Source organism: Orcinus orca, unplaced genomic scaffold (genome assembly GCF_937001465.1).
Source record: "Orcinus orca unplaced genomic scaffold, mOrcOrc1.1 scaffold_47, whole genome shotgun sequence".
NCBI lineage: Eukaryota > Metazoa > Chordata > Mammalia > Artiodactyla > Delphinidae > Orcinus > Orcinus orca.
Genome location: NW_026044101.1, coordinates 1,574,774 through 1,598,652, shown reverse-complemented (window position 1 = coordinate 1,598,652; position 23,879 = coordinate 1,574,774). Strand labels below are relative to the sequence as shown.

General features: G+C 44.5%; 1 long non-coding RNA gene across 2 annotated transcripts in view; it reads left to right on the top strand.

The window, feature by feature from the left end:
• Positions 1-885: 885 nt before the first annotated feature.
• The window catches only part of LOC125963366 (uncharacterized), a 542,137-nt gene continuing 519,143 nt past the window's right edge, over positions 886-23,879 (top strand). Inside the window, exons 1-2 of one of the 2 annotated variants that reach the window (XR_007475230.1) lie at positions 886-903; positions 7,133-7,218. This is a non-coding gene — a long non-coding RNA (uncharacterized LOC125963366). Of the gene's footprint in view, positions 904-4,043; positions 4,062-7,132; positions 7,219-23,879 lie in introns of those variants that run through there. The other variant, XR_007475231.1, reaches the window with a different exon arrangement.

Below are 23,879 nucleotides of genomic sequence, written 5' to 3'. Positions count from 1 at the left end.
AACACCGCAGGATTGCTTCAGGCCCTAATCTGGTTCCGGCATGGCACGCTGAGCCTTCGGTTAATTACTCTTCCTGGTGGGAAATGAGAGTTAAATTTGCCCGTCCAGACACCTCCAGCTAGTCTCTCATTTGTTCTCCGTATTCCTGTTCATCTTCCGCAGAAATTGCAAACTGGGCCAAACAGGAGGTTAAAGGCACTGACTCTCCAAGTCGGGAGAGTGTTAGTAAAGCGTCTGGAATGTTGCACCCGAGTACCAGGGTACGAGAACTGAGACATATTGGAACACGTCTCCCGATCACACGGTTGATCATACTCTGGGTTCCACATGCATGATTTAGCTGAAGGAAGAATCCCTTAAACCTGGAGTGTTGAGACCCGTGGAATGGGTAACATGCAATATGACTTCAAAGGGTCTTCATTTGCTCACCGAACCTCTCCAATCCTATCACTGCTGCGTTTATGGCCCTGTACACACGCTTGATTCTCTTTCGGCGACATAGCGATCCATAGGTTTTAAGATACTTACTAGTCAGGTACATTCTTAGGCGTTAATATGGGGTGTTGAGTCCATTTCGTTGAGCAAGGAGTAGCTCTCGTCTATTACATATTTGGCTTAAGGAACTTTATCTGTGCTCATTTCAATCTCTGGTTTTATGCAGCACCCCAACTCACCTTTCCCCTTAAGCAAGCATAAGTTGGTTTTCTAAATTTCAGACCCTGTTCTCTTTTGTAATTCAGTTCCTGTGTAGCCAAGTTTACATTCCGTGTATTAGTGATATCTTATGATGTTTCTTTTCCTGTGTGACTTATTTCAGTTAGAATCATCAAACCTGAATCCACTCATTATGCTGCTACGGGCCTGATGACATAGATTTCATTGCTGAGTGATACTGCATTGTACGTAAGTACCACAACTTCTTTATCCATTTTTCACTTTCTGCGATATTGAACTAGTCCCGTAAACGAGTTTCTTGTAAACAGAGCTGTCCCAAACTTAGGGGTGGCTGTGTCTTTTTGATTTTAATTTCCCTAAGCTATAGGGCCATAAGTGGAAGTGCCCTAGGCTCTGTTGCTTTGTTGTTTAGATGTTTCAGGAAACACCATACACTTCTCCCGAGTGGCTGTTGGCAATATACATCCCGCCCATCAGCATAACAAGGCTCCCAGTTTTCCATGGCCTGTCCTGCCTTTCTGGATTTTACACTTTTTTCAGATGGCCCTTTTGACCGGGGGCAAGTGAGACTTCATTGTAGTGCAGATTTCATTGCAAGCTTGCTTGGTTGGCCAAAAAGAGCGTATGCGTTTTTTCCTGAATATATTCAGGAAAAAACGCATACACCCTTTTTGGCCAAGTGCATCATTGTCGACGTTCTGCCTCTTTTCCTATGCTTTAAATGCAATTCCAGTCTACCTCCTGAAATCGGTTTCGTGCAATTCTGCCCTACTTTAAAGTCCTCTTGGCAGCCTTACTTCAGTATATTTTTGGACGATAGCTGTCATTTATAACTCTGCAGGTTTGTGAATTACAGTGCCCCTGAGCTCCTTTCTTCAACTCGCTTTCTTGTGAGCTGGCCGCAACACCGCAGGATTGCTTCAGGCCGTAATCTGGTTCCGGCACGGCACGCTGAGCCTTCGGTTAATTCCTCTTCCTGGTGGGAAATGAGAGTTAAATTTGCCCGTCCAGACACCTCCAGCTAGTCTCTCATTGGTTCTCCCTATTCCTGTTCATCTTCCGCAGAAATTGCAAACTGGGCCAAACAGGAGGTTAAAGGCACTGACTCTCCAAGTCGGCAGAGTGTTAGTAAAGCGTCTGGAATGTTGCACCCGAGTACCAGGGGATGAGAACTGAGACATATTGGAACACGTCTCCCGATCACACGGTTGATCATACTCTGGGTTCCACATGCATGATTTAGCTGAAGGAAGAATCCCTTAAACCTGGAGTGTTGAGACCCGTGGAATGGGTAACATGCAATATGACTTCAAAGGGTCTTCATTTGCTCACCGAACCTCTCCAATCCTATCACTGCTGCGTTTATGCCCCTGTACACACACTTGATTCTCTTTCGGTGACATAGCGATCCATAGGTTTTAAGATACTTACTAGTCAGGTACATTCTTAGGCGTTAATATGGGGTGTTGAGTCCATTTCGTTGAGCAAGGAGTAGCTCTCGTCTATTACATATTTGGCTTAAGGAACTTTATCTGTGCTCATTTCAATCTCTGGTTTTATGCAGCACCCCAACTCACCTTTCCCCTTAAGCAAACATAAGTTGGTTTTCTAAATTTGAGAACCTGTTCTCTTTTGTAATCCAGTTCCTGTGTAGCCAAGTTTACATTCCGTGTATTAGTGATATCTTATGATGTTTCTTTTTCTGTGTGACTTATTTCAGTTAGAATCATCATACCTGAATCCACTCATTATGCTGCTACGGGCCTGATGACATAGATTTCATTGCTGAGTGATATTGCATTGTACGTAAGTACCACAACTTCTTTATCCATTTTTCGCTTTCTGCGATATTGAACTTGTACTGTAAACGAGGTTCTTGTAAACAGAGCCGTCCCAAACTTTGGGGTGGCTGTGTCTTTTTGATTTTAATTTCCCTAAGCTATAGGAACATAAGTGGAATTGACCTTGGCTCTGTTGCTTTGTTTTTTAGATGTTTCAGGAAACACCATACACTTCTCCCCAGCTGCTGTTGGCAATTTACATCCCGCCCATCAGCATAACAAGGCTCCCAGTTCTCCATGGCCTGTCGTGCCTTTCTGGATTTTACACTTTTTTCAGATGGCCCTTTTGACCGGGGGGAAGTGAGACTTCATTGTAGTGCAGATTTCCTTTGCAAGCTTGCTTGGTTGGCCAAAAAGGGCGTATGCGTTTTTTCCTGAATATATTCAGGAAAAAACGCATACGCCCTTTTTGGCCAAGTGCATCATTGTCGACGTTCTGCCTCTTTTCCTATGCTTTAAATGCAATTCCAGTCTACCTCCTGAAATCGGTTTCCTGCAATTCTGCCCCGCTTTTAAGTCCTCTTGGCAGCCTTCCTTCAGTATATTTTTGGACGATAGCTGTCATTTATAACTCTGCAGGTTTGTGAATTACAGTGCCCGTGAGCTCCTTTCTTCAACTCGCTTTCTTGTGAGCTGGCCACAACACCGCAAGATTGCTTCAGGCCTTAATCTGGTTGCGGCACGGCACGCTGAGCCTTTGGTTAATTCCTCTTCCTGGTGGGAAGCGAGAGTTAAATTTGCCCGTCCAGACACCTCCAGCTAGTCTCTCATTGGTTCTCCCTATTCCTGTTCATCTTCCGCAGAAATTGCAAACTGGGCCAAACAGGAGGTTAAAGGCACTGACTCTCCAAGTCGGGAGAATGTTAGTAAAGCGTCTGGAATGTTGCACCCGAGTACAAGGGGACGAGAACTGAGACATATTGGAACACGTCTCCCGATCACACGGTTGATCATACTCTGGGTTCCACATGCATGTTTTAGCTGAAGGAAGAATCCCTTAAACCTGGAGAGTTGAGACCCGTGGAATGGGTACCATGCAATATGACTTCAAAGGGTCTTCATTTGCTCACGGAACCTCTCCAATCCTATCACTGCTGCGTTTATGCCCCTGTACACACGCTTGATTCTCTTTCGGAGACATAGCAATCCATAGGTTTTAAGATACTTACTAGTCAGGTACATTCTTAGGCGTTTAATATGGGGTGTTGAGTCCATTTCGTTGAGCAAGGAGTAGCTCTTGTCTATTCTATATTTGGCTTAAGGAACTTTATCTGTGCTCATTTCAATCTCTGATTTTATGCAGCACCCCAACTCACCTTTCCCCTTAAGCAAGCATAAGTTGGTTTTCTAAATTTGAGACCCTGTTCTGTTTTGTAATCCAGTTCCTGTGTAGCCAAGGTTACATTCCGTGTATTAGTGATATCTTATGATGTTTCTTTTTCTGTGTGATTTATTTCAGTTAGAATCATCATACCTGAAACCACTCATTATGCTGCTACGGGCCTGATGACATAGATTTCATTGCTGAGTGATACTGCATTGTACGTAAGTACCACAACTTCTTTATCCATTTTTCACTTTCTGCGATATTGAACTAGTCTCGTAAACGAGTTTCTTGTAAACAGAGCTGTCCCAAACTTAGGGGTGGCTGTGTCTTTTTGATTTTAATTTCCCTAAGCTATAGGGCCATAAGTGGAAGTGCCCTAGGCTCTGTTGCTTTGTTGTTTAGATGTTTCAGGAAAACCCATTCACTTCTCCCGAGTGGCTGTTGGCAATATACATCCCGCCCATCAGCATAACAAGGCTCCCAGTTCTCCATGGCCTGTCCTGCCTTTCTGGATTTTACACTTTTTTCAGATGGCCCTTTTGACCGGGGGCAAGTGAGACTTCATTGTAGTGCAGATTTCCTTTGCAAGCTTGCTTGGTTGGCCAAAAAGAGCGTATGCGTTTTTTCCTGAATATATTCAGGAAAAAACGCATACACCCTTTTTGGCCAAGTGCATCATTGTCGACGTTCTGCCTCTTTTCCTATGCTTTAAATGCAATTCCAGTCTACCTCCTGAAATCGGTTTCGTGCAATTCTGCCCTACTTTCAAGTCCTCTTGGCAGCCTTACTTCACTATATTTTTGGACGATAGCTGTCATTTATAACTCTGCAGGTTTGTGAATTACAGTGCCCCTGAGCTCCTTTCTTCAACTCGCTTTCTTGTGAGCTGGCCGCAACACCGCAGGATTGCTTCAGGCCATAATCTGGTTCCGGCATGGCACGCTGAGCCTTCGGTTAATTACTCTTCCTGGTGGGAAATGAGAGTTAAATTTGCCCGTCCAGACACCTCCAGCTAGTCTCTCATTTGTTCTCCGTATTCCTGTTCATCTTCCGCAGAAATTGCAAACTGGGCCAAACAGGAGGTTAAAGGCACTGACTCTCCAAGTCGGGAGAGTGTTAGTAAAGCGTCTGGAATGTTGCACCCAAGTACCAGGGGACGAGAACTGAGACATATTGGAACACGTCTCCCGATCACACGGTTGATCATACTCTGGGTTCCACATGCATGATTTAGCTGAAGGAAGAATCCCTTAAACCTGGAGTGTTGAGACCCGTGGAATGGGTAACATGCAATATGACTTCAAAGGGTCTTCATTTGCTCACCGAACCTCTCCAATCCTATCACTGCTGCGTTTATGGCCCTGTACACACGCTTGATTCTCTTTCGGCGACATAGCAATCCATAGGTTTTCAGATACTTACAAGTCAGGTACATTGTTAGGCGTTTAATATGGGGTGTTGAGTCCAACTCGTTGAGCAAGGAGTAGCTCTTGTCTGTTACATATTTGGCTTAAGGAACTTTATCTGTGCTCATTTCAATCTCTGGTTTTATGCAGCACCCCAACTCACCTTTCCCCTTAAGCAAGCATAAGTTGGTTATCTAAATTTGAGACCCTGTTCTCTTTTGTAATCCAGTTCCTGTGTAGCCAAGTTTACATTCCGTGTATTAGTGATATCTTATGATGTTTCTTTTTCTGTGTGACTTATTTCAGTTAAAATCATCATACCTGAATCCACTCATTATGCTGCTACGGGCCTCATGACATAGATTTCATTGCTGAGTGATATTGCATTGTACGTAAGTACCACAACTTCTTTATCCATTTTTCACTTTCTGCGATATTGAACTAGTCCCGTAAACGAGTTTCTTGAACAGAGCTGTCCCAAACTTAGGGGTGGCTGTGTCTTTTTGATTTTAATTTCCCTAAGCTATAGGACCATAAGTGGAAGTGCCCTAGGCTCTGTTGCTTTGTTTTTTAGATGTTTCAGGAAACACCATACACTTCTTCCCAGTGGCTGTTCGCAATTTACATCCCGCCCATCAGCATAACAAGGCTCCCAGTTCTCCATGGCCTGTCCTGCCTTTCTGGATTTTACACTTTTTTCAGATGGCCCTTTTGACCGGGGGGAAGTGAGACTTCATTGTAGTGCAGATTTCCTTTGCAAGCTTGCTTGGTTGGCCAAAAAGGGCGTATGTGTTTTTTCCTGAATATATTCAGGAAAAAACGCATACGCCCTTTTTGGCCAAGTGCATCATTGACGACGTTCTGCCTCTATTCCTATGCTTTAATTGCAATTCCATTCTACCTCCTGAAATTGGTTTCCTGCAATTCTGCCCCGCTTTCAAGTCCTCTTGGCAGCCTTACTTCACTATATTTTTGGACGATAGCTGTCATTTATAACTCTGCAGGTTTGTGAATTACAGTGCCCCTGAGCTCCTTTGTTCAACTCGCTTTCTTGTGAGCTGGCCGCAACACCGCAGGATTGCTTCAGTCCCTAATCTGGTTCCAGCACGGCACGCTGAGCCTTCGGTTAATTCCTCTTCCTGGTGGGAAATGAGAGTTAAATTTGCCCGTCCAGACACCTCCAGCTAGTCTCTCATGGGTTCTCCCTATTCCTGTTCATCTTCCGCAGAAATTGCAAACTGGGCCAAACAGGAGGTTAAAGGCACTGACTCTCCAAGTCGGGAGAGTGTTAGTAAAGCGTCTGGAATGTTGCACCCGAGTACCAGGGGACCAGAACTGAGACATATTGGAACACGTCTCCCGATCACACGGTTGATCATACTCTGGGTTCCACATACATGATTTAGCTGAAGGAAGAATCCCTTAAACCTGGAGAGTTGAGACCCGTGGAATGGGTACCATGCAATATGGCTTCAAAGGGTCTTCATTTGCTCACGGAACCTCTCCAATCCTATCAGTGCTGCGTTTATGCCCCTGTACACACGCTTGATTCTCTTTCGGAGACATAGCAATCCATAGGTTTTAAGATACTTACTAGTGAGGTACTTTCTTAGGCGTTAATACGGGGTGTTGAGTCCATTTCGTTGAGCAAGGAGTAGCTCTCGTCTATTACATATTTGGCTTAAGGAACTTTATCTGTGCTCATTTCAATCTCTGGTTTTATGCAGCACCCCAACTCACCTTTCCCCTTAAGCAAGCATAAGTTGGTTTTCTAAATTTCAGACCCTGTTCTCTTTTGTAATTCAGTTCCTGTGTAGCCAAGTTTACATTCCGTGTATTAGTGATATCTTATGATGTTTCTTTTCCTGTGTGACTTATTTCAGTTAGAATCATCAAACCTGAATCCACTCATTATGCTGCTACGGGCCTGATGACATAGATTTCATTGCTGAGTGATACTGCATTGTACGTAAGTACCACAACTTCTTTATCCATTTTTCACTTTCTGCGATATTGAACTAGTCCCGTAAACGAGTTTCTTGTAAACAGAGCTGTCCCAAACTTAGGGGTGGCTGTGTCTTTTTGATTTTAATTTCCCTAAGCTATAGGGCCATAAGTGGAAGTGCCCTAGGCTCTGTTGCTTTGTTGTTTAGATGTTTCAGGAAACACCATACACTTCTCCCGAGTGGCTGTTGGCAATATACATCCCGCCCATCAGCATAACAAGGCTCCCAGTTCTCCATGGCCTGTCCTGCCTTTCTGGATTTTACACTTTTTTCAGATGGCCCTTTTGACCGGGGGCAAGTGAGACTTCATTGTAGTGCAGATTTCATTGCAAGCTTGCTTGGTTGGCCAAAAAGAGCGTATGCGTTTTTTCCTGAATATATTCAGGAAAAAACGCATACACCCTTTTTGGCCAAGTGCATCATTGTCGACGTTCTACCTCTTTTCCTATGCTTTAAATGCAATTCCAGTCTACCTCCTGAAATCGGTTTCGTGCAATTCTGCCCTACTTTCAAGTCCTCTTGGCAGCCTTACTTCAGTATATTTTTGGACGATAGCTGTCATTTATAACTCTGCAGGTTTGTGAATTACAGTGCCCCTGAGCTCCTTTCTTCAACTCGCTTTCTTGTGAGCTGGCCGCAACACCGCAGGATTGCTTCAGGCCGTAATCTGGTTCCGGCACGGCACGCTGAGCCTTCGGTTAATTCCTCTTCCTGGTGGGAAATGAGAGTTAAATTTGCCCGTCCAGACACCTCCAGCTAGTCTCTCATTTGTTCTCCCTATTCCTGTTCATCTTCCGCAGAAATTGCAAACTGGGCCAAACAGGAGGTTAAAGGCACTGACTCTCCAAGTCGGCAGAGTGTTAGTAAAGCGTCTGGAATGTTGCACCCGAGTACCAGGGGACGAGAACTGAGACATATTGGAACACGTCTCCCGATCACACTGTTGATCATACTCTGGGTTCCACATGCATGATTTAGCTGAAGGAAGAATCCCTTAAACCTGGAGTGTTGAGACCCGTGGAATGGGTAACATGCAATATGACTTCAAAGGGTCTTCATTTGCTCACCGAACCTCTCCAATCCTATCACTGCTGCGTTTATGCCCCTGTACACACACTTGATTCTCTTTCGGCGACATAGCGATCCATAGGTTTTAAGATACTTACTAGTCAGGTACATTCTTAGGCGTTAATATGGGGTGTTGAGTCCATTTCGTTGAGCAAGGAGTAGCTCTCGTCTATTACATATTTGGCTTAAGGAACTTTATCTGTGCTCATTTCAATCTCTGGTTTTATGCAGCATCCCAACTCACCTTTCCCCTTAAGCAAGCATAAGTTGGTTTTCTAAATTTGAGACCCTGTTCTCTTTTGTAATCCAGTTCCTGTGTAGCCAAGTTTACATTCCGTGTATTAGTGATATCTTATGATGTTTCTCTTTCTGTGTGACTTATTTCAGTTAGAATCATCATACCTGAATCCACTCATTATGCTGCTACGGGCCTGATGACATAGATTTCATTGCTGAGTGATATTGCATTGTACGTAAGTACCACAACTTCTTTATCCATTTTTCACTTTCTGCGATATTGAACTATTCCCGTAAACGAGTTTCTTGTAAACAGAGCGTCCCAAACTTAGGGGTGGCTGTGTCTTTTTGATTTTAATTTCCCTAAGCTATAGGACCATAAGTGGAAGTGCCCTAGGCTCTGTTGCTTTGTTTTTTAGATGTTTCAGGAAACACCATACACTTCTTCCCAGTGGCTGTTCGCAATTTACATCCCACCCATCAGCATAACAAGGCTCCCAGTTCTCCATGGCCTGTCCTGCCTTTCTGGATTTTACACTTTTTTCAGATGGCCCTTTTGACCGGGGGGAAGTGAGACTTCATTGTAGTGCAGATTTCCTTTGCAAGGTTGCTTGGTTGGCCAAAAAGGGCGTATGCGTTTTTTCCTGAATACATTCAGGAAAAAACGCATACGCCCTTTTTGGCCAAGTGCATCATTGTCGACGTTCTGCCTCTTTTCCTATGCTTTAAATGCAATTCCATTCTACCTCCTGAAATTGGTTTCCTGCAATTCTGCCCCGCTTTCAAGTCCTCTTGGCAGCCTTACTTCACTATATTTTTGGACGATAGCTGTCATTTATAACTCTGCAGGTTTGTGAATTACAGTGCCCCTGAGCTCCTTTGTTCAACTCGCTTTCTTGTGAGCTGGCCGCAACACCGCAGGATTGCTTCAGGCCCTAATCTGGTTCCAGCACGGCACGCTGAGCCTTCGGTTAATTCCTCTTCCTGGTGGGAAATGAGAGTTAAATTTGCCCGTCCAGACACCTCCAGCTAGTCTCTCATTGGTTCTCCCTATTCCTGTTCATCTTCCGCAGAAATTGCAAACTGGGCCAAACAGGAGGTTAAAGGCACTGACTCTCCAAGTCGGGAGAGTGTTAGTAAAGCGTCTGGAATGTTGCACCCGAGTACCAGGGGACCAGAACTGAGACATATTGGAACACGTCTCCCGATTACATGGTTGATCATACTCTGGGTTCCACATACATGATTTAGCTGAAGGAAGAATCCCTTAAACCTGGAGAGTTGAGACCCGTGGAATGGGTACCATGCAATATGACTTCAAAGGGTCTTCATTTGCTCACCGAACCTCTCCAATCCTATCACTGCTGCGTTTATGCCCCTGTACACACGCTTGATTCTCTTTCGGAGACATAGCGATCCATAGGTTTTAAGATACTTACTAGTCAGGTACATTCTTAGGCATTAATATGGGGTGTTGAGTCCATTTCGTTGAGCAAGGAGTAGCTCTCGTCTATTACATATTTGGCTTAAGGAACTTTATCTGTGCTCATTTCAATCTCTGGTTTTATGCAGCACCCCAACTCACCTTTCCCCTTAAGCAAGCATAAGTTGGTTTTCTAAATTTGAGACCCTGTTCTGTTTTGTAATTCAGTTCCTGTGTAGCCAAGTTTACATTCCGTGTATTAGTGATATCTTATGATGTTTCTTTTCCTGTGTGACTTATTTCAGTTAGAATCATCAAACCTGAATCCACTCATAATGCTGCTATGGGCCTGATGACATAGATTTCATTGCTGAGTGATACTGCATTGTACGTAAGTACCACAACTTCTTTATCCATTTTTCACTTTCTGCGATATTGAACTAGTCCCGTAAACGAGTTTCTTGTAAACAGAGCTGTCCCAATCTTAGGGGTGGCTGTGTCTTTTTGATTTTAATTTCCCTAAGCTATAGGGCCATAAGTGGATGTGCCCTAGGCTCTGTTGCTTTGTTGTTTAGATGTTTCAGGAAACACCATACACTTCTCCCGAGTGGCTGTTGGCAATATACATCCCGCCCATCAGCATAACAAGGCTCCCAGTTCTCCATGGCCTGTCCTGCCTTTCTGGATTTTACACTTTTTTCAGATGGCCCTTTTGACCGGGGGCAAGTGAGACTTCATTGTAGTGCAGATTTCATTGCAAGCTTGCTTGGTTGGCCAAAAAGAGCGTATGCGTTTTTTCCTGAATATATTCAGGAAAAAATGCATACACACTTTTTGGCCAAGTGCATCATTGTCGACGTTCTGCCTCTTTTCCTATGCTTTAAATGAAATTCCAGTCTACCTCCTGAAATCGGTTTCGTGCAATTCTGCCCTACTTTCAAGTCCTCTTGGCAGCCTTACTTCAGTATATTTTTGGACGATAGCTGTCATTTATAACTCTGCAGGTTTGTGAATTACAGTGCCCCTGAGCTCCTTTCTTCAACTCGCTTTCTTGTGAGCTGGCCGCAACACCGCAGGATTGCTTCAGGCCCTAATCTGGTTCCGGCACGGCATGCTGAGCCTTTGGTTAATTCCTCTTCCTGGTGGGAAATGAGAGTTAAATTTGCCCGTCCAGACACCTCCAGCTAGTCTCTCATTGGTTCTCCCTATTCCTGTTCATCTTCCGCAGAAATTGCAAACTGGGCCAAACAGGAGGTTAAAGGCACTGACTCTCCAAGTCGGGAGAGTGTTAGTAAAGCGTCTGGAACGTTGCACCCGAGTACCAGGGGACGAGAACTGAGACATATTTGAACACGTCTCCCGATCACACGGTTGATCATACTCTGGGTTCCACATGCATGTTTTAGCTGAAGGAAGAATCCCTTAAACCTGGAGAGTTGAGACCCGTGGAATGAGTACCATGCAATATGACTTCAAAGGGTCTTCATTTGCTCACCGAACCTCTCCAATCCTATCACTGCTGCGTTTATGCCCCTGTACACATGCTTGATTCTCTTTCGGAGACATAGCAATCCATAGGTTTTAAGATACTTACTAGTCAGGTACATTCTTAGGCGTTTAATATGGGGTGTTGAGTCCATTTCGTTGAGCAAGGAGTAGCTCTTGTCTATTCCATATCTGGCATAAGGAACTTTATCTGTGCTCATTTCAATCTCTGGTTTTATGCAGCACCCCAACTCACCTTTCCCCTTAAGCAAGCATAAGTTGGTTTTCTAAATTTGAGACCCTGTTCTGTTTTGTAATTCAGTTCCTGTGTAGCCAAGTTTACATTCCGTGTATTAGTGATATCTTATGATGTTTCTTTTTCTGTGTGACTTATTTCAGTTAGAATCATCATACCTGAATCCACTCATTATGCTGCTACGGGCCTGATGACATAGATTTCATTGCCGAGTGATATTGCATTGTATGTAAGTACCAGAACTTCTTTATCCATTTTTCGCTTTCTGCGATATTGAACTTGTACCGTAAACGAGGTTCTTGTAAACAGAGCCATCCCAAACTTTGGGGTGGTTGTGTCTTTTTGATTTTAATTTCCCTAAGCTATAGGACCATAAGTGGAAGTGCCCTAGGCTCTGTTGCTTTGTTTTTTAGTTGTTTCAGGAAACACCATACACTTCTCCCCAGTGGCTGTTGGCAATTTACCTCCCGTCCATTAGCATAACAAGGCTCCCAGTTCTCCATGGCCTGTCCTGCCTTTCTGGATTTTACACTTTTTTCAGATGGCCCTTTTGACCGGGGGGCAAGTGAGACTTCATTGTAGTGCAGATTTCCTTTGCAAGCTTGCTTGGTTGGCCAAAAAGGGCGTATGCGTTTTTTCCTGAATATATTCAGGAAAAAACGCATACGCCCTTTTTGGCCAAGTGCATCATTGTCTACGTTCTGCCTCTTTTCCTATGCTTTAAATGCAATTCCAGTCTACCTCCTGAAATCGGTTTCCTGCAATTCTGCCTTGCTTTCAATGCCTCTTCATAGCCTTACCTCAATATATTTTTTGAATATATTTGGCCTTTATAACTCTGCAGGTTTTTGAATTGCAGTGGCCCTTAGCTCCATTTTTCAGCTCTTATTTTTTTGATCTTGCCTCATAACCACAGGATTCCTTCAGGCCCTATTTTTCTTCTGGGGCACCTTGCTGTGCCTTTGGTTTATTCTTCTTACTGATGTGAAATTAGAGAGACATGTGCCCATTGAAACCGCTACAGCTAGTTTCTCACTGGTTCCCCCTATTCCCATTCATCCTCCGCACTAACTGTAGACTGTGCGATACCAGAACTTAAAGGCATTGACTCTCCATGTGGGAATGTTTTTAGTAAAGCAGCTGGAATGTAGATCCGGAGTCCCAGGAGAGGAAAAATGAGGTGCATTTTAGAAACCTTTCCCGATCATATGGTATACCAGTCGCTGGGTTTCCCAAGCATGGTTTAGCTGTAGGAAGATTCCCTTCAACCTGGAGTGTTGGGACCCTTGGAATGAGTAGCATGAAGTATTGCATTAAACTTTTGGCAGTTGCTCACCAAAGCTCACCAATCCTCTCAGCCCCAAGTGTCCAGCCTTATGTCTTATCCAGCTGTGGGTTTACATGTGGTCAATCCAGGTTGCATCACAGCCCCTGAGCGAATTTTGTAAGAATTTTTCTCTCTTTCATTGTTTCTGCATTTTGTTTTTAAAATTTATTTCTATAATGGGGTTTAGCTCATTTTCACTGCTGTGTTTGTGCCGCTCTGCACACATTTGATTCCCTTATGGAGATATATCAATACATGGGTTTTAAGATTCTTATTACTCAGATATATTTCTCTGCGGTGTATAGGGTGTGTTGAGGCCAGTTCATTGAGCAAGGTGTAGATCTTGTCTAATATCTATTTGGTTTATTGAATGGTATCTGTGCTAATTTCAAACTCTGGTTTTATGCATCACCCCACCTCTCCTTTCCCCTTAAGCTGACATAAGTGTGTTTTCTAAATGTGAGACACTGTTCTGTTCTGTAATTCATTTCTTGTGCAGCCATATTTACCCTCCCTCTATAAGTGATATCTTATGATATGTTTCTTTTTCTGTTTGACTTATTTCAAGTAGTATTATTGGACCTAAATCCACTCTTTATCCTTCTACTAACCTTATTACATTGATTTCATGGTGAAGAGATATTCCATTGTACATAAGTACCACATCTTCTTTATCCATTGTTCTCTTTCCTGGGATATTTAAGGTGTACTGAAGTTGAGGTTCTTGTAAACAGAGTAGCCCTAAACTGTGGTGTGCTTGTGTCTTGTTGATTTTTAGACTTCCCTAGATATACTCCCATGATTGGAAGTGTCCTATGCTCTGTAGCTCTGTTTTTTAGATGATTTAGGAACCACCATACACTTCTCCAGAGTGGCTCTCGGCAGTTCACACACTGCCCATCAGCGTATAAAGGCTCCCTGTTCTCCATGGCCTGTCCTGCATTTCTGGTTTTTACAATTTTTTAGGATGGCCCTTTTGACCGGTGGGAAATGAGACTTCTTTGTTGTGCACATTTGCATTGCTTGCTTGCTTCCTTGCCCATAAAGTGCGTATGCGTGTTTTCCTGGATATAATCAGGAAAAAACGCATACGCCCTTTTGGGCCAACTGCATCATTGTCGAAATTCTGCCGCTTTTCATGTGCTTTAAAGACGAGTCCAATCTATCTCTTGAAATCTGTTTCTTGCAATTCTGTCTTGCATTCAGATCCTCTTCTTTGCCTTACCTCAACATATTTTTGGACGTTAGTTTTCATTTATAACTTTGCAGGTTTGTGAATTGCAGTGACCCTGAGCTCCATTTTTTAAGTTGCTCTTTTGTGAGCTGGCCTCAAACCCGCAGGATTGCTTCAGGCCCTATTTTGGCTCCGGCGAGGCGGGCTGAGCCTTTTTTCAATTCTTATTCTTAATGGGAAATTAGAGTGATATGTGCCCGTCCAAACCCCTACAACTATTCTCTCGTTGGTTCCCCCTCTTCCCGTTCATCCTCCTCACAATTTGCAAAATGTGTGAAACAGAAGTTGAAATGTGCTGATTCTCCAAGTGGGGAGATTCTAAGTAACGTGGCTGGAATGGTGAACAGGAGCACCAGGAGAGGATAAATGAGCTGCATTTTAGACACATCTCCCGATCACATGGTGTACAGTCCTCTGGGTTTTCCATGCATGTTTTAGCTGTAGGAAGATCCCTTGAACCTGCAGATTTGGGACCCATTGAATGGGTACCAGGTAGTATTACTTTAAAGGGTGTGCATTTCCTCACCCAACCTCACATTTCTCTTAGTGCAAACAGTTTCCAGCCTTATGTCTCATCCTGCTGTGGGTCTAGATGTGTTCAATCCATGTTGCATCACCGTCCCTGAGGAAAAGTTGTAAGAGGTTTTCTCTGTCTCTCTGTCGTTTATTTTTTCAATTTATTACTATATTGGTTACAGCTGATTTTCAAAGCTCTGTTTCTTGCTGCTGTACATCCACTTGATTCACGTACAGAGAGACATCAGTAAATTCTTTTTCAGATTCTTACCAGTCGTATATATTCTTTTCCGGTGACTTGAGTGTGCTGAGTGCAGTTCTTTCAGCTACCGTGTAAGTCTTGTTGATTATCAGTTTGGTATTTGGAATGGTATCTTTGCTAATTTCAACCTCCTGGATGATGCCTCACCCCTCCCCACCTTTCCCGTTTAGCAGCCTTATGCGTGTTTTCTACATATTTGACTATGTTTTTGTTTTGTAATTTATTTCATGTGTAGCCATTTTGGATTCCACCTTTAAGTGATATCTTATGATATGTGTCTTTTTCTTTTTGAATTATGTCACTTAGAATGATCATACGTAACTCCTCCGGAGTTGTGACAACTGGCCATATTTCATTGATTTCCAGGCTGAATAATATTCCACTCTACCTAAGTACCACATCTCTATCCATTTTTTCTCTCCAGAGACATTTAAGTTATATCCTAGTCGAGGATCTTTTAAACAGAGAGGGGGTAAACATTGGGGTGCCTGTGTCCTCTCGATTTTTGTTTTTCCCAAGATATACGCCCATGAGTGCAAGTGCCCTATGCTCTGTAGCTCATTTTTTAGATGCTTTAGTAAACACAATACACTTCTCCAGAATGGCCGTTGGCAATATACATTTCCACTATAAGTCTCACAGGGCTCCCTCTTCTCCTTGCCCTGTCCTGCATTTCTGTTGTTTACGCTTTATGAGGATGGCTCTTCTGACTGATGCGAAGTGATATCTTTTGTAGTATTGACTTCCAGTGCCCACCTGTTTGGTTGGCTAAAAAAGTGTATGCCCTTTTCTTGAATATATACAGAAAAAAACGCATACACCCTTTTTGGCCAACTGCAATGTTGGCAATGTTCAGCTCCTTTTCTTGTGCTTAATGGCGAGTCCTTTCTACCTCCTCAAATCCCTTTCCTGCCATTCTCCCTTGCTTACAAGTCCTTTTCTCTGACTTTCCTCAAGACATTTTTCAGTGATGGATATTTTCAACTCTGCAGTTTCGTGAATTTTACTGCCCCTGAGTTCCATTGTTCAACTTGTGTTTATGGGAACTGGTCACAAAGCAGTGGGATTTCCTCAAGCCCTACACTGTTTCCATGGGCAACCCTAGCCTTTGGTCAATTCGTCTTCCTGATTGGAAATTAGAGTGACATGTGCCTGTCTGAACACCTAGGACTTGTCTCTCATTGTTCCTCATCCTTCCGCTTCATCCTCTGGACAAATTCCAAACTGTACGCAACAGGATGTTGACAGTGCTGACCTCTCCAAGTGGGGAGACTGTTAGTAAAGACGCTGGAGGGGTGAACCCGAGCACCAGGAGATGAGGAGATGAGATGCCTTTTCCAAACTCTTCCCGATCAGACGGTATACCATCCTCTGGGTGTGACAGACATGTTTTAGCAGTAGGAAGAGTCCCATTCATGTAAGGAGAACACCAGGGCTTTTTCAAAATCAGTGTCTCCCCGAAACCCAAACTGGGGAATTTTTTAAGCTACGGCTACACATATGTTCATTAAGGGCCTTGGGAAGTAGGCAGAGTCCAAACTTTAGATGATTGAAGTCTTCAGGGTCAGAAGCACTCACCACCAGCTTCCCTTAGGTTACACTTTAACTGTCATTGATAGAGGATGTCAATAAAAATATCTATTCTTTTTCAGATTATTTCCCCTTATAGGTAATTGCAAAATGTTGAGTGTAGTTCCCTGTGCTATACAGTAGTTCCTTGTTGATGATCTATTTTATACATAGCAGTGTGTATGTGTTAATCCCAAACTGTTAATTTATCCCTCCTCCCACCTTTCCCCTTTGGTAATAATAAATTATAAGATTTTATACTTCTCAGAAATGGGGGAGCTGAAAGAGAGGTATCATTTTCAATGGAAAAGCATTTAAAACAAGATTGAAGCTTTAACCAAGATTATTAGATGTACATCCTTGGAAAGAAATCACTTCGTTTCTCTAATATTGACCTGACAAATAAGACAAACCTTTTCACTGAACTTGCTTATAATAAAGTGATGGAAATATCAAATGGAAGTGTTAGAAACATCTTATTTTACCCGAGCCTTATACACTGTTCTATGTTAACTACAGTTGGGCTCACACATCTGTTCATTGAGGTTACAATAGTCTCAATTTCTGTTACTGATCCTCCAGAGTGGACCCCAACAAGTGTCCCCCTGCCCAATGTCATTGGGGCCAACAGATCGAGACTGAGTTTGGTTCACAAGCAAAGGAAACTTTATATTTTGATCAGAGAATGGAGAGGTGAGAGCATGCACTACCCCGTGGGCTGTGGGCTGGGCTGCTGTGTAGAGATCCTGTCAGAGTCAGTGGGAGGGAGGGGGCGGAGCTCTCGAGGGCTGGGTTGGCTGCAGCTCAGGCTCTATATCGCGGAGTCTGCACTGGGCCCCAGGAGCTGAGGTGTCGTCCCAGCCATTCTGCACTAGGAAATCTGGTCTGAAGTGCCGGGTGTGGAACCTCTGCATGCGGGACCCTAGGAGCACATGAAATTAGACAAAGCACAAAGGATAAAAAAGGTTAGACTTGACTTTATTGCCCAGATTCTATTTTTATCTCCCAGGGATTTTTAATGGGCTTTGCTGGGGACAAACCCCTCCTCTGCCTTTTGTCCCATTCCTCATTCTTGGAGTGCTGAGGGTGCAGACCCTTCTTCTGTAACTGCTGAGTGCTGAGTTGGGAGCCCTCATACCCGGGGGCGAGAGTCAGAGCTTCTCCCCAACAGCCTCCAGGTGACGTTGATTGTCCCCAGGCCCCCTGCCTCCCTGCTCGTCCACCTGAGCACCAGCATTGGAAGTGTTATAGACTCTAATGACCTTTAAGGGTCCAGGAAAGAGATGTGCAGAGACGCTGTGGGGGCCGGTTTCACCCCGCCCCACATTTGTTCGGCCACCTTAGGCTGACCGTTTCTGCCAGCCTAGATGCTCTGACCAGTAGTCTGCGCTTTCTTCAATTAGGCCCCTGAATTAACGTACAAACAGCACCAGGTGTCAGAGCCCTGCCCGCTCAACTCCCAGACAGTCCAGGGTCAGTGGTGATCAAGGACCATGATGGCCACTGAGTCAACAGCCTTTTGAAGTAAACAGGAGTCCAGCCGGTCTTATTGGCCACCATCATCACGGTGTCTGTAGGCTTTTCTATGGTGACAGTGTGGTATACGGTTCCCCCGCCAAGATTATTAGCTCCCCTCTGGGTGCAGTAAGTCCTGCAAGCAGTAGTCTACTCTTTTGGGACACACTCTTGTTGTTTTATGAGAGAAACTCCAGGTCAAGTGATGTTCACACGAGTCGTCATGGTGCCCTGTTGCCCCCGGTTATCTCTCTGGATGTTGGAGTTGGAGGGCCTCCTCACTCGAGGTTGGTGTGCCCACGGAGCGAACCCTGCAACTTCAGGGCATGGTTGGTGGTTAGGATCACCACGTGGGGTCCTTTTCCCTTAGGAGGGAGGTGGCCTTTTGGGCTGCTGATTTCCAGGTTTTTAGATACTGCCAGTATCTTGGCCAGATGTGGCAGTGGGCCAAACCCCTTGGTGACCGTAGTTTATCCTACCTGGATGGCATTCTTGCATTGTTCCATTTCAAGTGGTCCCAGTTTTTGCACTAATTCTCCAATGGCGATTCACCTTTCACCGGGAATGTAAAGGTCAAAGGGTTTAGCTAAATTAGGGAGTTCCAGGGCAAGGGTCTGAATTGACTGCTCTTTCCATTCTTGAAAGGCCACTTCTGGATTCTATTCAAAAGGATCATCATCTTTTCCTTTCAGTGTTTCATATAGAGGCCCAGCTAGTAGACTGTAGTTAGGGATCCAGAAGCAGCAAACCCTGGCCTCCCCAGGAACCCCTAAGCTGTCTTCTAGTTTTAGAAAGGGGTAAGGCTGCAAATGGTTTCTTCCCTTTCCTGGGATGGGCTTCTCCGACCTTCTGTGAGAATGAAGCCCAGGCAGGTCACCGCAGTCTGTGATATTTGAGCTTTTTCTTGGACAACTTCTATCCTTTATTGGCTTGGTAGTTCAGAGGCCTCCTTAGTAGGGCTGGCGATCAGAATGTCGTCTGCGTACTGAAGGAGGATTTCCTTTTCCAGAGGTAGAACTTTTAGGTCTTTAGCTAAGCTTTCCCCAAAGATGGTGTGGGAATTTTTGCACCCTTGGGGCAAGACGGCCCGGAAGTATTGTTTTAGTTGTATGTTGAGTCCTGCCACTCACAAGCCAAAATTTCTTGTGACTCTGGGACTAATGGAATACAAAAGAAGGCATCATTGAAGACTAATACAGAATACCATGTCCTGGTGGTTGGTAGAATGACCAGCAGGGTGTAGGAATTAGGAGCAGCTGGAGGTATATCCTCGGTGGCTTCACTGACTGTCCTGACATCCTTTACCAGGTCCCCAGCAGCCCATGGGGCTCTCGTGGTCAGACCAATCCCAGAATATGGAGCTCACCTGGGCAGGTACCCCACCCCCACCCCAGCCCACGGGGCTCTCGTGGTCAGGCCACTCCCAGGATACAGAGCTACCCTTGCAGGTACCGTGGCAGGGCTGGGCACACAGGAACTGTGCACATAGCCCTCATTGCAGAGCACCCCCTGCTCACCTGTCGCTCAGAGCTGACACAGAGCACCTCAGAGCAGGACTTGAACTAACAAACAGCAGCTGCGACAGGTCTGTGACCCTGGGCATCACTCTGTGCGGCCTCCCTCCACCTGGTCTTCCAGAGACTTCCACTGCAACCGGGGCACCAGGCCTCTGTCTCCAACCACCACCCACCCCTCCTCTCCCTGACTCCTGGGTTCCTCTCATTAGGAGAGGGTTTTCTTGAAGTTGTCTCCCACTCATGGGCCAGATAAAATGATTAGAAAACAAGCCAAAGCTGCAGCCCCTTGTCTATCCTGACTCTCAGGAGCCCACACCTGTTCCTTGGACCTGGCCGGTTCAGCAAGTTCCATTTTCTGCAACTGTGAGCCCCTGAGGGGTGATGATTGGCTGACCTGGGCAGCCTTACCGTGCCGGCCAGCCCTCCCCAGGTGTGCCTGGGTTGAGATCAATATAAATACCACTCCAGGCAGCAAGAGGCCCTGCAGCCATGCCTGACGCCATTTTCTCTGCCCTGTCAGCAGTCTCGGGGCTGGGCTGGTGGGAGGGAGTGAGAGGCCACGGCTTTGTGGGTGGCCCAGTGTGAGTGGGGTTCTGCTGGACTTTCTGCAGCAGTTGCCAGGCTGCCACCTGCTAAAGAAGAGGATGTGTCACCCATACCTGCTGCTGGAATTTCTCCCTGGGCAGAGGTGAGGAAGGAAAAAAGCAGTGGGGGCAGGGACAGGACGGGTATCTCAGGCAGGGAAATGGAAATCTTCCAGAAGAGCACCCAGGGCCAGGACCATCCTGGCTGGCCTGCAGGCACCAAGTCGGCTGGCATGCTGTCACTCGTGTGGCTCTATGGCCCTTCCTCTAGGCTTTCAAGTCCTTGTATATATTCAGGTGTTTTACCTGGGACGGGTGGGAATAGTTCAGCAGCAACTGGCCTGGGGCTCAGCTCACGTTTACTCACAGATGCCTCGGCACGGTGCCCCAGCTTTGCAATGAGGACGCTTGTTGCGTGGGGGCTGCTGGCTGAATGGGAGACGATTCTCCACCACTGACCAACTTCAGAATTGTTTACAACTGGAGCAAGTGCCCTGATACGGTTTTCCTCTGTGGAACTGGTGGGTTCTGTGTTTCTTTTCTCTTTTTCGTTTTTGGTTCAAGGTAGATTTTATTCCTCTTTTTTGTATTTACAGATATAAGCATGGAAATAATTTATTCATATAAATACATGTATGTGAAGGGAATAATTGTTTTTACTGTTTTATTTTTTAAATTTTATTTCTTTCTAATTTTGAATTTTATTTTATATTTTTATACAGCAGGTTCTTATTGGTTATCTATTTTATACATATAAATGTATACATGCCAATCCCAGTCTCTCAACTCCTCCCACCACCACCCCCCCAACAGCTTTCCCCCTTGTTGTCCATACGTTTGTTGTCTACATCTGTTGCTCTATTTATGCCTTGCAAAATGGTTAATCTGTACAGTTTTTCTAGGTTCCACATATATGCATGAATATACAAGATTTGTTTTTCTCTTTCTGACTTACTTCACTCTGTATGACAGTCTCTAGATCCATCGACGTCTCTACAAATGACCCAATTTCATTCCTTTTCATGGCTTAGTAATATTCCATTTTATATATGTACCACAGCTTTATGCATTCGTCTGTCTGTGGGCATTTAGGTTGCTTCCATTACCTCGATATTGTAAAGAGTGAGGCAATGAACATTGCGGTGAATGTCTCTTTTTGATTTATGGTTTTGTCTGGGTATATGTCCAGTACTGGGATTGCTGTATCATATGGTAATTCTATTGTTAGTTTCTTAAGAAACTCCATATTGTTCTCCATAGTGACTGTATCAGTTTATATTCCCAACAATAGTGGAAGAGGGTTCCTTTTCTCCACACCCTTTCCAGCATTTTTTGTTTGTAGATTTTCTGATGATGCCCATTCTATCAGGTGTGAGGTGATACCTCATTGTGGAGTCCATTTTGTTGAGCAAGGGGTAGGTCTTGTCTATTACATATTTGGCTTATGGAACGGTATCTGTGCTAAATTCAAACTCTGGTTTTATGCAGCACCCCAACTCACCTTCCCCCTTAAGCAAGCATAAGTTGGTTTTCTAAACTTGAGACCCTGTTCTGTTTTGTAACTCAGTTCATGTGTAGCCAAGTTCACATTCCGTGTATTAGTGATACCTTATGATGTTTCTTTTTCTGTGTCACTTTTTTCACTTAGAATCACCGTGCCTCAATCCACTCATTATGCTGGTACGGGCCTGGTGACATAGTTTTCATTGCTGAGAGGTATTCTGTTGTACGTAAGTACCGCAACTTCTTTATCCATTATTTGCTATCTGGCATATTTAACTTGTGCTACAGAAGAGGTTCCTGTAAACAGAGCCGTCCCAAATTTTGGGGTGGCTGTGTCTTTTTGAATTTAATTTGCCTAAGCTATAGGACCATAAGTGGAAGTGCCCTAGGCTCTGTTGCTTTGTTTTTTAGATGTTTCAGGAAACACCATACACTTCTCCCGAGTTGCTGTTGGCAATTTACATCCCGCCCATCAGCATAACAAGGCTCCCAGTTCTCCATGGCCTGTCCTGCCTTTCTGGATTTTACACTTTTTTCAGATGGCCCTTTTGACCGGGGGGAAGTGAGACTTCATTGTAGTGCAGATTTCCTTTGCAAGCTTGCTTGGTTGGCCAAAAAGGGCGCATGCGTTTTTTCATGAATATATTCAGGAAAAAACGCATACGCCCTTTTTGGCCAAGTGCATCATTGTGGACGTTCTGCCTCTTTTCCTATGCTTTAAATGCAATTCCAGTCTACCTCCCGAAATCTGTTTCCTGCAATTCTGCCCCGCTTTCAAGTCCTCTTGGCAGCCTTACTTCAGTATATTTTTGGACGATAGCTGTCATTTATAACTCTGCAGGTTTGTGAATTACAGTGCCCCTGAGCTCCTTTCTTCAACTCGCTTTCTTGTGAGCTGGCCGCAACACCGCAGGATTGCTTCAGGCCCTAATCTGGTTCCGGCACGGCATGCTGAGCCTTTGGTTAATTCCTCTTCCTGGTGGGAAATGAGAGTTAAATTTGCCCGTCCAGACACCTCCAGCTAGTCTCTCATGGGTTCTCCCTATTCCTGTTCATCTTCCGCAGAAATTGCAAACTGGGCCAAACAGGAGGTTAAAGGCACTGACTCTCCAAGTCGGGAGAGTGTTAGTAAAGCGTCTGGAACGTTGCACCCGAGTACCAGGGGACGAGAACTGAGACATATTTGAACACGTCTCCCGATCACACGGTTGATCATACTCTGGGTTCCACATGCATGTTTTAGCTGAAGGAAGAATCCCTTAAACCTGGAGAGTTGAGACCCGTGGAATGAGTACCATGCAATATGACTTCAAAGGGTCTTCATTTGCTCACCGAACCTCTCCAATCCTATCACTGCTGCGTTTATGCCCCTGTACACACGCTTGATTCTCTTTCGGAGACATAGCAATCCATAGGTTTTAAGATACTTACTAGTCAGGTACATTCTTAGGCGTTTAATATGGGGTGTTGAGTCCATTTCGTTGAGCAAGGAGTAGCTCTTGTCTATTCCATATCTGGCATAAGGGACTTTATCTGTGCTCATTTCAATCTCTGGTTTTATGCAGCACCCCAACTCACCTTTCCCCTTAAGCAAGCATAAGTTGGTTTTCTAAATTTGAGAACCTGTTCTGTTTTGTAATTCAGTTCCTGTGTAGCCAAGTTTACATTTCGTGTATTAGTGATATCTTATGATGTTTCTTTTTCTGTGTGACTTATTTCAGTTAGAATCATCATACCTGAATCCACTCATTATGCTGCTACGGGCCTGATGACATAGATTTCATTGCCGAGTGATATTGCATTGTATGTAAGTACCAGAACTTCTTTATCCATTTTTCGCTTTCTGCGATATTGAACTTGTACCGTAAACGAGGTTCTTGTAAACAGAGCCATCCCAAACTTTGGGGTGGTTGTGTCTTTTTGATTTTAATTTCCCTAAGCTATAGGACCATAAGTGGAAGTGCCCTAGGCTCTGTTGCTTTGTTTTTTAGTTGTTTCAGGAAACACCATACACTTCTCCCCAGTGGCTGTTGGCAATTTACCTCCCGTCCATTAGCATAACAAGGCTCCCAGTTCTCCATGGCCTGTCCTGCCTTTCTGGATTTTACACTTTTTTCAGATGGCCCTT